The sequence below is a fragment of the Rousettus aegyptiacus genome, unplaced genomic scaffold, assembly GCF_014176215.1.
Source record: "Rousettus aegyptiacus isolate mRouAeg1 unplaced genomic scaffold, mRouAeg1.p scaffold_m13_p_2, whole genome shotgun sequence".
Taxonomy (NCBI): Eukaryota; Metazoa; Chordata; class Mammalia; order Chiroptera; family Pteropodidae; genus Rousettus; species Rousettus aegyptiacus.
In genome coordinates, this window is record NW_023416295.1 from 106,719,515 (window position 1) to 106,730,908 (window position 11,394).

At 33.4% G+C, this 11,394-nt stretch overlaps 2 pseudogenes; both read left to right on the forward strand.

Moving 5' to 3' along the window:
- Positions 1 to 11,172, forward strand: part of LOC118613590 — a 167,984-nt pseudogene extending 156,812 nt beyond the window's left edge.
- Positions 9,941 to 10,059, forward strand: LOC118614884 (annotated as a pseudogene).
- Positions 11,173 to 11,394: the final 222 nt, after the last annotated feature.

The following is an 11,394-nucleotide window of genomic DNA, read 5'->3' on the forward strand; positions in this document are numbered from 1 at the left end:
AGACACAAATTCTCCCATACAATTTTATAGGTTCTATGATTACAGGATTTTCTGCAAACTAGCTTCTGGCTTTACACATTTCAAACTATATCTCCACTACCACAAACATATTTTTGGTGCTCAGAGCCATAGAATGAGTTTACTTTTTATTAAAACATCTAGCCCTATTTAAATGTCCTGGATACTTGCATCATGGGCAGTAGATATATTCCTGAAAGCTATTCATAACTGGTACAGTTAGCAATTATTTAGCTGTACACCAAAGGTGCTATGAACCAGTTACTTCCTACTAAAAACAAATTACATATATCCCCAATTCAACTCTCCCTTAACTGGATAACACCTGAGGCGAATTTAAAAGTATCGTCCTAGGGAAAATGTGACAGTGGTCTCAACTGATTGCAGTTATTACACCAATTTCAAAAATTTTACCCGAAATACATGACTCTTAAGGGAACTGTCCAGGTCAGGGTCCTGAAGAATAAGCTTTATGTCATCCATGGCAAATCCACCTCTGAAGATTAGCCATTACTATCAGGAGAATCTCCATATTTTCAGTAGAAGGTAGTAATCAGGTTAGAATGCTTGGATAAGTAGCTGATATGTAAGCCATTCTAAGAATTTTATAAATTTTAATGCATTTAAGCCTCTAATGAACCTTATTGTATCAGTATTATGATCACCATCTCTCAAATATGGAAAGTGACTCCCACAGAGGTCAATGACCTTCATTCAGAGTAAATGACCAACGTAGATGTGATCTAAACACACAATGCAATACATGTAGGCCTTACTGTTGAATTGTACACTTAAAACTTACTGGATTTTGTTAACCAATGTCACCATAATAAAAAATACATACATACATACAAACAAACAAACAACAGTTTGACTACAGGACATGTTAGGAATCTCTTTGCAGTTCAGCCTCTTAGGTTATTCTTGAAGTTGAAAATACATAGGTCTTTAGTTTGAGGAACTGTCAAATAAGAACAGCAAGTGTGGGAGTTGATGAAGATTGTGGAAAATTCCTTGGTTAAAATGAAAGACAGGTAGGTCAATGGGGTCAGTATGGGATTCTGCCATATACTATTGAGGCAGCTCACACAACACATAAAGGGAAACTTTAAGATGAACCTGATAAGTGAAAATGAAACAACTGAAAGAAATATCAAGCAAAATAAATATAACAGTATTTATCATAGTCTATTTTAATTGCTTATTCATTTGCCTGTATCCTCCAATCCATGACCTCATTAGTAGCAGATTTTATCTTTTATTTTAGTCCTGTCATATTGGAGATGTTCAGTAAACTAATGAGTGATGAATAAACAAATAAATGAAGGGAAAAAGAAATGTAATGCCTCACATCCTGCTCACAATGCATCACAAGGCTTTATGTCTACTGCCACCAAACATAGCCATGAGCAATAACCAGGAATGTAACTCACAAAGCAGTCCACAAATACCATACATGACTACTCACTCTTTGAACACTCGGAACACTTTTATTCTCTTATAATTACCATATCCATTCATCCAACAAATATATAATGATTACTATTATGTGATAAGCATTGTTTCAGGAGTGAAAAAAATATTGAACAAAAATGGCTTGACTTTGTGTTTCTCCTGTATATTGTCCTTGTCCAATTTTTCTTATATTAAAAAACAACAACTTCTTATTGCCTACCCAATACTTTAGCACCTGTAACACCTAGTAGTTCATCTAAAACATAGTAAGCCCACTTGTCAGTTGCTGAATGATATTAGACTGAACAAAAAGTAAACTATGTTTTTATATCTTGTCTAAATTCTAAATGATTTTATACATATATACCATATTGGCCCCATGAGAAACTTTTTATTACCTATTTATACTGGGAAATAGTCTTTCCTGAGGAATTTTTATGTGTACAATGCTGTTCCTAATTCAGAACCTATGATTTAACTAAGGGTGTGATCTTCTAGAAACCCTTTCCTGAAACATAACCCCATATATATATACAAGCATCTCTGATCTGCAAATACTGAGGTGGTACCCAAGCACCAAACATTGTGGTTTAATTTTTGAGCACCACCTGGTGTCAACAATAGATTCTTCACTTAGTCTATAGGAATCAGAATGCATCATTTCCTATTATCACTAAAATTTGAAATCCTGATTTCTCCATCAATTTAAATAATTTATTTCTAGGATATGAAACAGCCTGACTTTACATTTAAAATCCAAAGAGAATTCTGAATGTTTTTTATATTGAAAAATTACTATAGTTTAAAACATACTTTGAAACATTTAAACTCTCGATTTACCAGTTTTGTCTCAAACTTCCTGCTATTCAAGTCATGTCAAATGTCCTGTCGTTTTTAACAGGACCAGAAAGTTTTCACGTGAAGCCATTGTTTATTTCATAGCTTTGATTTTACCTCCCTACTTCTCCAAAAATCAAATATAGTTTTATAATTTGCTTGTATGTATGGTTTAGTTTTTGTTTTTCCCTTTGGGGAATAATACATAAAAGAAAACAAGGTTAAAAAACACTATAGATTTTTTAAACTAAGTAAATATTGCTAGGAAGATGAAGAAATGAACTCTGAAACATCTTGATTCTTATTCCTATTTTGAAGAGCATATAGTACAATGTATAATTTTCCTGATAAAATTGCTGTTTTGTGTGGTAAAACTTATGACATTAATTAACTCCTAACACATTTATAGATATAAATTTGAGTAACTTTTCTTTCCCCTAGAGGATATTAAGCAAATTGAGTCTAGCCTAAAGATAAGATATTCTATAATACTATATTTATATCATATTGCTCATTAATTATTTCTTCTTGAAATAGTTGCTAAATTATCATTATTTATAAAAGAACTAAGTGAAAAATTTTAATGTGACTTTGGGCAAGTTGGTAGCCTTTTCAAAGTCAACCACTATGTCATATTCTCTCATCTTCTCATATTTCTACCCAAATTACTACATATGTAAGACTTGAGGCTTACAAATTCCACTATGACTAAAGTGTGTCAGTTTATATCTGTTTACCTATATTAATTTTAGTATTTTCATCTAATTAAAAGAGTAATTTAATAGTTTTGATACTGCTGAAATTGTAATAAATTCAAGCCCTAGATAACATTTTGGAAATCAGAAATATATCTTTTACTCATGGATTGGAAAAGATGACATTTATTCAGTAGTAGCAAGGGTAAAATTTATTTCTCCTACCTGAGTAAAGATATGAAGCTCATTTTTCATATTCCAATACCCAAATAAAAAATGTTTAGATTTCTTAAGACAATTCCACAAGTAAGAACATTCTTAGACTCTAACAAAATATTTAACATTAAATAGAAAAGGGTCAAAAAATAGCCCCAAATCTAAAATGGTACCTTGGAGAAATCACTTATACTTTAATAATTTAGAAAGGTCTATCTCATTCATAGTGAGCAAAAGTCAAGAACAAATTCCATGCTGTGTTCAAGAAAAACTCAAAAAGCATTTTATACAACACATCACTAGGATAGATCAGACTGAAATAGACAGTTAATATATACTTTGGTTTCAAACTAGAAATATATGAATGCAAAATAAAAATATTATGTTACCGAATGCCTCAGTTAACAAATTGTTTTGCACTAAGGGTGAAAAATAAAATTTGGCAATATGTAGATTTTATTTTTGCTTCCTTTTCAATCTCTTAATATTTTAATTACTTTAGCACTATTACTAAAGTAATGCTAAAATAACACTTCTAAAATATTGTTACTTTAGATTAAGAGTTGGGAGTGACCAACTAAGCATATGGTCATTAAAGCCTTGAAAGTAAGTGTAAACCCTTAGACAGACTAAAAAGAGAGAGAACACAAGAGTCAAAAGGAAAAATTTGGGGAAGACTATTTCGGGGTCAAACATAGAAAAGGAGAGAAAGCTACTAAGACATTAGAGGGTAAAAGAGTTTGAATATGTAGGAAACAAGTGTTAAGTTGATGCAGAAATATCTTAGAAAGGAAGAAAAAATGGGTATTGGTCGTGGGAGCCAGAAAACAAATGTAGAAAATAATCTTCACTAGAGGGAGAAATACTTCACTTGCATAAAGAATATTTCAGTATGAACAAGGATGTTTTCTTGTAGAAATGGCAGTAGAAAAATTCAGAGAAAAGTCTCACAAAGTAGCATGTTGGTGATATTTAAACTGGTACATATTTAAAATACCTATAGTAAATAAAAATGAGTTTTCTAAAATCATGCAGAATATAAGAGCACTGAAGATTCAAGTCAATAAACTTTTCAAGACATTTAGACAAAATAAATATGTTCAAAATAGAAAAGAGAAATAGGTTGATGTCTTTATTGGTTAAGAAGTTCAAAGACTTTTCTTCATTATTTGTCATCATTGTTGTTGTGGAACATTTCAGAAGAAAAGTTTAGAGCATAAAAAGATATGGATTTCAATAAAAAGAATAAAGGTATGTATACATATACACACACGCATGTTTGTGTGTGTGTATATATATATATACATACATATACACATATACGTGTGTGTGTGTGTGTGTGTGTGTGTGTGTGTATAAAGAAAAAGAGGGGGGGGGAGAGAGAGACTGGGAGTTTAATTTGCTTTTCTTGTGCACAAATACTTGTGCATGACCTTCTCCCACTCAGCTGCAAGTACCTGGAGAGAATTAAGATGACCAATGCTGGGATGAGAAGGAAAGAGAGGAGTTAATGGACAATTTTGCCTTTTAAACCTACTTCGTGAAGTTAATTTCATTGATAGCCCTGTACCAGCAAAAACTTTTAATTTGCAAGAACAGAGGTTGTCAAGAATGGAAAACAGGAGAAGGATCTATTATCAAAACTGAAAGCCCTGAAGGAACACAGATAAGTTTATTCATAGACATAGTTTTAAGAGGCAGATGAAGAGTAATACTTTACAGTTATTCTTTGATTGTGTTAGTTGTGGCTGAAAAATCAGGAGAACTCATAAGGCAGATAAGGAAGGGCCTTTCAACCCTAAGTGGACTATTCTTGTTAGGAAATGGAAACATCAGTAATATTCCACCACTTCTTCCAAGAGCAAGACCTATCTATACCAGCACCAGTAGGAGGAAGATATTGTCTCAACTGAGGGGTTACATATGCAGTCCTTCACACTGCAAATGGTAAGGTGAAGGTAGTTTCTGCAGATACCTGTGTAATACTTGCCAATCTTCCACAGGGTAAATTTCCTTCATGACTACCCCCATTGGACAATCTCTTCTTTAATATCTTGAGATACTTAGATGCTCTAATGATTGGATCAAGTCCTAGATCATCAGAAAGACTCTTAAAGGTAGAGGGAAGGACAAAGTTCTGTAACTGCCTGGTCTTGGATGGGGTATGCGGAACCAGATCCAGAGCCCCAACACCTGAAAACAGGGACAGTGTTAAGGTCTATTTCAATTATTTTTTTAACAAGAAGACAATTGATATAAAAACGGTCTTAGAAGGGTCAATGTAATCAGAGCAAAAGATATATGCCGATTCAGATATGAGAAAGCAGAAACACTTCTTTAGAGGTGGGGGGGGGGGAATTAAAAAAAATAAGATACAGAGAAGAAAATAAGAAAAGTGAGGGAAATAACTGGATATCAAAAATATTCATTTATGTGAGACTAGATAATTTTCAACAAGATGGTGCTGAGTAGACTGGTGTGTCTTTGTTTTAGAGGTTGAGAAATTTGAGGAATCTTTAAGAGAGATCTGTGGATGATATGATATGTTGTAAACAAAACATCATTACAAAGGTCCAGCTGATGTTAGATTGTATAAATTAAAAGTTTAAAATATCAGTTAACTACTAAATTATAACAATATTCACTATGGTTCAATTTATTTGGGTTTAACTTAGTTTCCAGTAACAGATGTCCTTGTTATTTTGCTAGTTGCTAAGCCACATGAATCTATTTTGATAATAATTGTGAGGCTTATTTAAAAATATGATTTGTTTTATTAGACATAAGCCGAATATTTAAATGTCACTAAAGAATTTTTTTTTTTTTTTCAAAAAAATAAGGCTACCGAATTCCAGTGAAATTATTCACACTTCTCCCATCTGTTATGCAAAAAAAAGTCCAGGCTTAAAAGATTTTAGTATATGTAAACACTTGACTTCCAGCATTTGCCTATGTATTGTGATTTACTGAATTGTTACTTTAAATGAACAGAAAGAATAAAATGAAAATGGAACCAGCAGGAATGGAAAAGTTTTATTAGCCCAGAGAGGCATTATACAGAAATGTCAAACTGACCACCTACTGAAAATGGCTGGAACCCTCATTTCTTTCTAAATGTCACCAACTGCTCAAAATAAACATTGTGGATTGATGTACTAGCAGCCTTATATGATGTTCTTTTAAAGTTATCCGTATTTCATTCACCCTTTTCCCGCCAAACTTGAAATAACACTGCATTTTTATTTTGTTTGTTTGTTTGTTTGTTTTTCCTTAGCAGCATGTCATAAAGGTCTTGTTTTCCTCCCCCAGATGAATTTCCTGTGGATCGGGCTCCTAATACCCTTCCAATCCTTCTAGGACTGCTCCAGCCTAACATGAAAAGGGCATAAGATTCAAAGTCAGAAAATTTGAATTTGAGTTCAGAATTTGCCCTTTGCCACTTATATTGTATCTCTTCAGCAAGTCCCTATCTGGACTACAGCTTCCTCCTCTGGAAAATAGAAAGATTCAAAGAATCTCATCCTTCAATATCTAACATTCTGAGATTTGAACACATAATCCCTTACTATTAAGAAACAAAAAGCAGCAGCAATCATAAATAACTAAATTAGAATCACAAAGGACACCAAAATCCTCATAAAAGGAGAACCTAGGCTTCTATACTAACACTTTTCCACCAAATTCCCCAGATTTTCTACTGAGGGTTTTTAAATTTTCATGTGAGTAAGACTACAATTGATAATGTCAAAAAGAAAAGATGTATGTATGTGTGTGACTGTGTGCAGGTGTATACATTAAATGTGCCTATATACATACACACACACACACACACACATGCATGTATAGATACACACAAAGATGCATATATGTATATATTCTAGAAACCATCTTACAGGTCATTGAAATAAAAAATATACTTAGCAATGTTAAGATTTACTTACTTGATAAACTATACCTAACTATAAGATTATATGGAAAATAATCATATACAAACATCTGATATATCATTTGTATTAAAATATGCTTTAAATTATAAGAACAAGCTAGTGCAAAGAACTCGTTATGATTCCCAAATATTTAAAATTATTTTGATAAAAGTACCTGCCTTTTAGGAAATTATAATAAATGTGCATTTACTTTAAATGTTTGTTTTTTTAAGTCTCTGAAATAAAATTAAGTTATTTTGTTTAGTATCAAGAGGAAAAGTATACAGAATCTTTTTCCAAAATAACTAAGTTCAATGAATCTGACATTTAGTCTCTGCAAAGGAATAATTTATATGCTCACATACATATACACACATGGGTAAAATAAAGGATAACACCATATCATTTTCATTAAACTCTCATAAGTTCTTAATATTTTATTAATGACTTAGTATTTCCATATACTAAGAATGTATTTTGGAACAAAAATCAAGAGTTACGACATAGATTTTTTTTTTTAGACGTACTGCTTTTCGAGTTTACAAATGCATAAAAACTATAAAAAGCCAATGAATGATTTATTCAGATCACTAAGATAAAATTGAATAGAATGAAATTAATTCCAAAAATCATTTTTCACTAATAAGATATTGACTAAATCATTGTCTCAAAATTATAGAAATATGTTAAATCATTTCTTACTATATTGACTTCAGATGTATAGCAATGTTTCATGGGATCCTATACATAAAGATAATTTTGCTGCTTATTAATTCTCCCAAACTTTAATACCTCAAATAATATTGAGAATAAACTGATGGACTAGATTAAAAAAAAAAAGTACATTAATGCAGAGTATCTCAATGAAAAACCATTTACACAAGAGTATAAATTTTACCCTTTTTATTTTGGGGGTATACAAACAAATGTCATCTCAAAACAAGGTTCAATGTTTACTTTATTCATCAAATCACATAACATGTGCATTCCACATCCATATGTTTAAATTACTCATATGGGAAAGAAGAATGTTGCCCCGCAGTACAGGCAGCTAAAGTGGCAGATCTATCTGTTGATGACTTCAATAACTTGTAACAGTTAACTTATAATACCCTCTTTTTATTTCAAGGTCTGATACTTTAGACAGGTTCAGACTTCTGAACACCAATTTCTATCTTTCCAGCTCACTGACTCTAACCACTTATCCCACTCCAATAACTCTTCCACCCCTTTAGACCACTAATCCATTGATCTATCACTTCACTGGCAATCAATCAGCCCTTCATTTTCTTATTTTCTCTTTAACCAGTTTAGATTCCTGGTCCACAAATCTAATCTATTCTTTGAATCAAACTGGAAGTCCCTTGCTCTCTTACCTGGTTAGTTAAAAAACAGACAAAAAATCCTAAATGAACAACTATGACTGCATCTACTACACTCAATATGAATGCAGAAAGCATACACAGCCATGCTAGCTAGTCTCATTTTACATTTGGGAAAATTTATCTCAATTGGGACTTCAGCAGCATTCTGATTCTAATACATATCCCCAGCGAGTTCACTGCCAATCCCAAGAAGATTATTTCACACCATCTTGCATCTCTTTTAATTTCTAGCACCCACCTTGCCTCCTCACTTGTGGGTAATGCCTACATTCTCAGTTCATTGAGACAACAGAAACTATCAAAATAGAACTTTCTTCTCTTCCCACCTCATCTGCTATCATACCTTCATGTGTACTTATATGTCCTGAATCTACATCTATGTAAGGTCAACCCATTCATTTATATGCATTTCATCCTCCTTTCTCAAGGACGTTGTTCAATCCTCTCTTTCAAACACAAATTTCATTCCCCCACCTGATTATTAGATTTCTGTTTGCACACAAATCTTCTATAGTAACTCTCACTTAAAAAAAAGAAAACTCTTTATACCTTATTTGTCCATCTAGTCACAGTTCAATGTCTTTGTTTGAAGTTTGGCATAATTTCTCAAAGGGTTTGTTTACATTTACTGCCTCCACTTGATCTCTTAGGGTTTTGATCACAATCATTCCACTGAAATTGATTATTCAAGAATAATGAACATTTTCATGTTGATAAATTTCATGGCTATATGGTCTATATTTAATCCTAATTTTACTCAACTTCTGAGCAGATTCGGCATAGACATTCCTTCCTTCTTGAAACATTTTATTCTCTTCAGTTTCAAGACACTACACATTCCCAGTTTCTATTTTACTTTCCTGCTTTCTTTTCAGACTTGTCTTCTGCATTTTCTTTTTCCTTCTATTAAGTACTGGAATGAGCCTGAATAATCTTTGCCTCCCTGAGTTCTCTATCTACCCTCACTTCTTGGTAATGCCAGCCAGTCTTAGAGCTTTGGAAATCATCTATATAATTTGATAACTCCTATAGTTGTATCTTGTCCCAGAATATTCTATCTCTTGACTGTTCATCTGACTGCCAAATCTCTGCCTTCACTTGGATCTTTAATAGAATCTCACACTTAATGTTTCTAAAATAGAAACATAATTATTTCCGCCACCACCTGGCACCACAATTTATCCAATTGCTCAGGCCAAAAACTTTGGAGTATTCTTTTTTTCTACATCCAAAAACCAAATCATAAGTTAGGAGCAATTACATAATGCTCTGCCTTTAGAATATGCCTGAACCTGACTACCTCCACTGCTAGAATCTTAGTCTAAGCATTTACCTCCATAGTAGTTGAAGTGATTTTAATTTTTTTCACTCTAATTATAACACTTCTTATGTCAAAAATTCCCAATGGGTCTACAGCCATGCTACCCTGAACATGCCCGATCCTGTCTGATCTCGGAAGCTAAGCAGGATCCGGCCTGGTTAGTATTTGGATGGGAAACCCCCTAGGAAGAACAGATGCTGTAGGCATTAAAAAAAAAAAAAAATTCCCCAATGGCTTTACATCTGGTTCACCATGGAAACCTTCCAACACGGTCTAGTATGTCCTCTGGGCTTTCACTCCTACCTGTCTGTTGAGCCTCATTTCCTAATGCTCCTCCCATTGTCTTCTGAACTCAATGTATTTATACTTATTGTTTTCATTTCCTCCATATATTGAAAAGTCTTGTTCATCCACTTCATTCAGGTCTCTTTTTTTTCTTTTTTTCCAAACTTATCACCTCAGAGAATCCTTTTATGAACACCCTTTCTAAAATAACCCTCCCCTTGCCCTTTCGTTGCCATTTTAAAACCAGCTTCACACAACACTCCTTTTCTGGGACTCAGACTGCTCCCTCCAGCACCCCCAGCCAACAATTCTTCCATCTCAGAAAACATAAATGAGTACAGCAACATAGAGGAATTCATAAATGGGTCCACCATCAATGAAAGCAAGAATCAGCAGCATAACAATTGTAGACTGCACAGTTCAAACAGATTTAGTCATCAGAAGATGAAGAGGATTTAGATTTGTGCTTTTCAAAGATGCTGTTAGTGTTGATAAAGTTTTGAAACTAAAGAAACTGGGTGGTCAACTGATAGACTTCAAAGGGGCCAAAGCTTTATCTGGATGGATTGGGCCCAGGTACTTTCAAAGAACAAATTAAAAAATATTTTGGAGATTAAAAATATTGAACTTCCCATGGAAGAAGAGCCAGTAAATAAATTGTTAGAAAGCAGATATCGAATTGGTTCTGGGAAGTGTGAAATCAAAGTTGCACAACGCAAAAAGGTATGTAGGCAGTAACGGCAGCAACAAAAAGGAAGAAGAGGTGCTGCAGCAGGTGGACAAGGTAGAGGCCAAGGTCAAGGCTAAAACTGGAACCAAAGATCTAATATCTATTGTGGTAAAGGAAATGGAAATTATAATCGTGCCTATGGTGGTAATCAGAACTATAGTGGCTGTGGCGGCTATGATTATACTGGGCATAACTATGGAAACTGTGGATATGGACAGGGCTATGGAGATTACAGTGGGTGACAGAAAATCTATGGCAAGGTGTCTAAAGGGATGGCCATCACCAAAACAATCAGCCAAACTAAAGAAGGGCATTGGGGAAAACAGGAGATTGCCAAAGTAACCCATCTTACAGGACAACATTCAAGATTGGTCTTCTGTAGATCTATGATGATTATTTTTTAAAAGACTTCCTAGTGTATAAAATAAAACTGTTTCCAGCTGTATATAGCTGCCAATTAATTTTCTTTGTTTTCACTTTGTCTTTTGCTATTTGTATTATGACTCAATGTGGATTTGTGTTTATA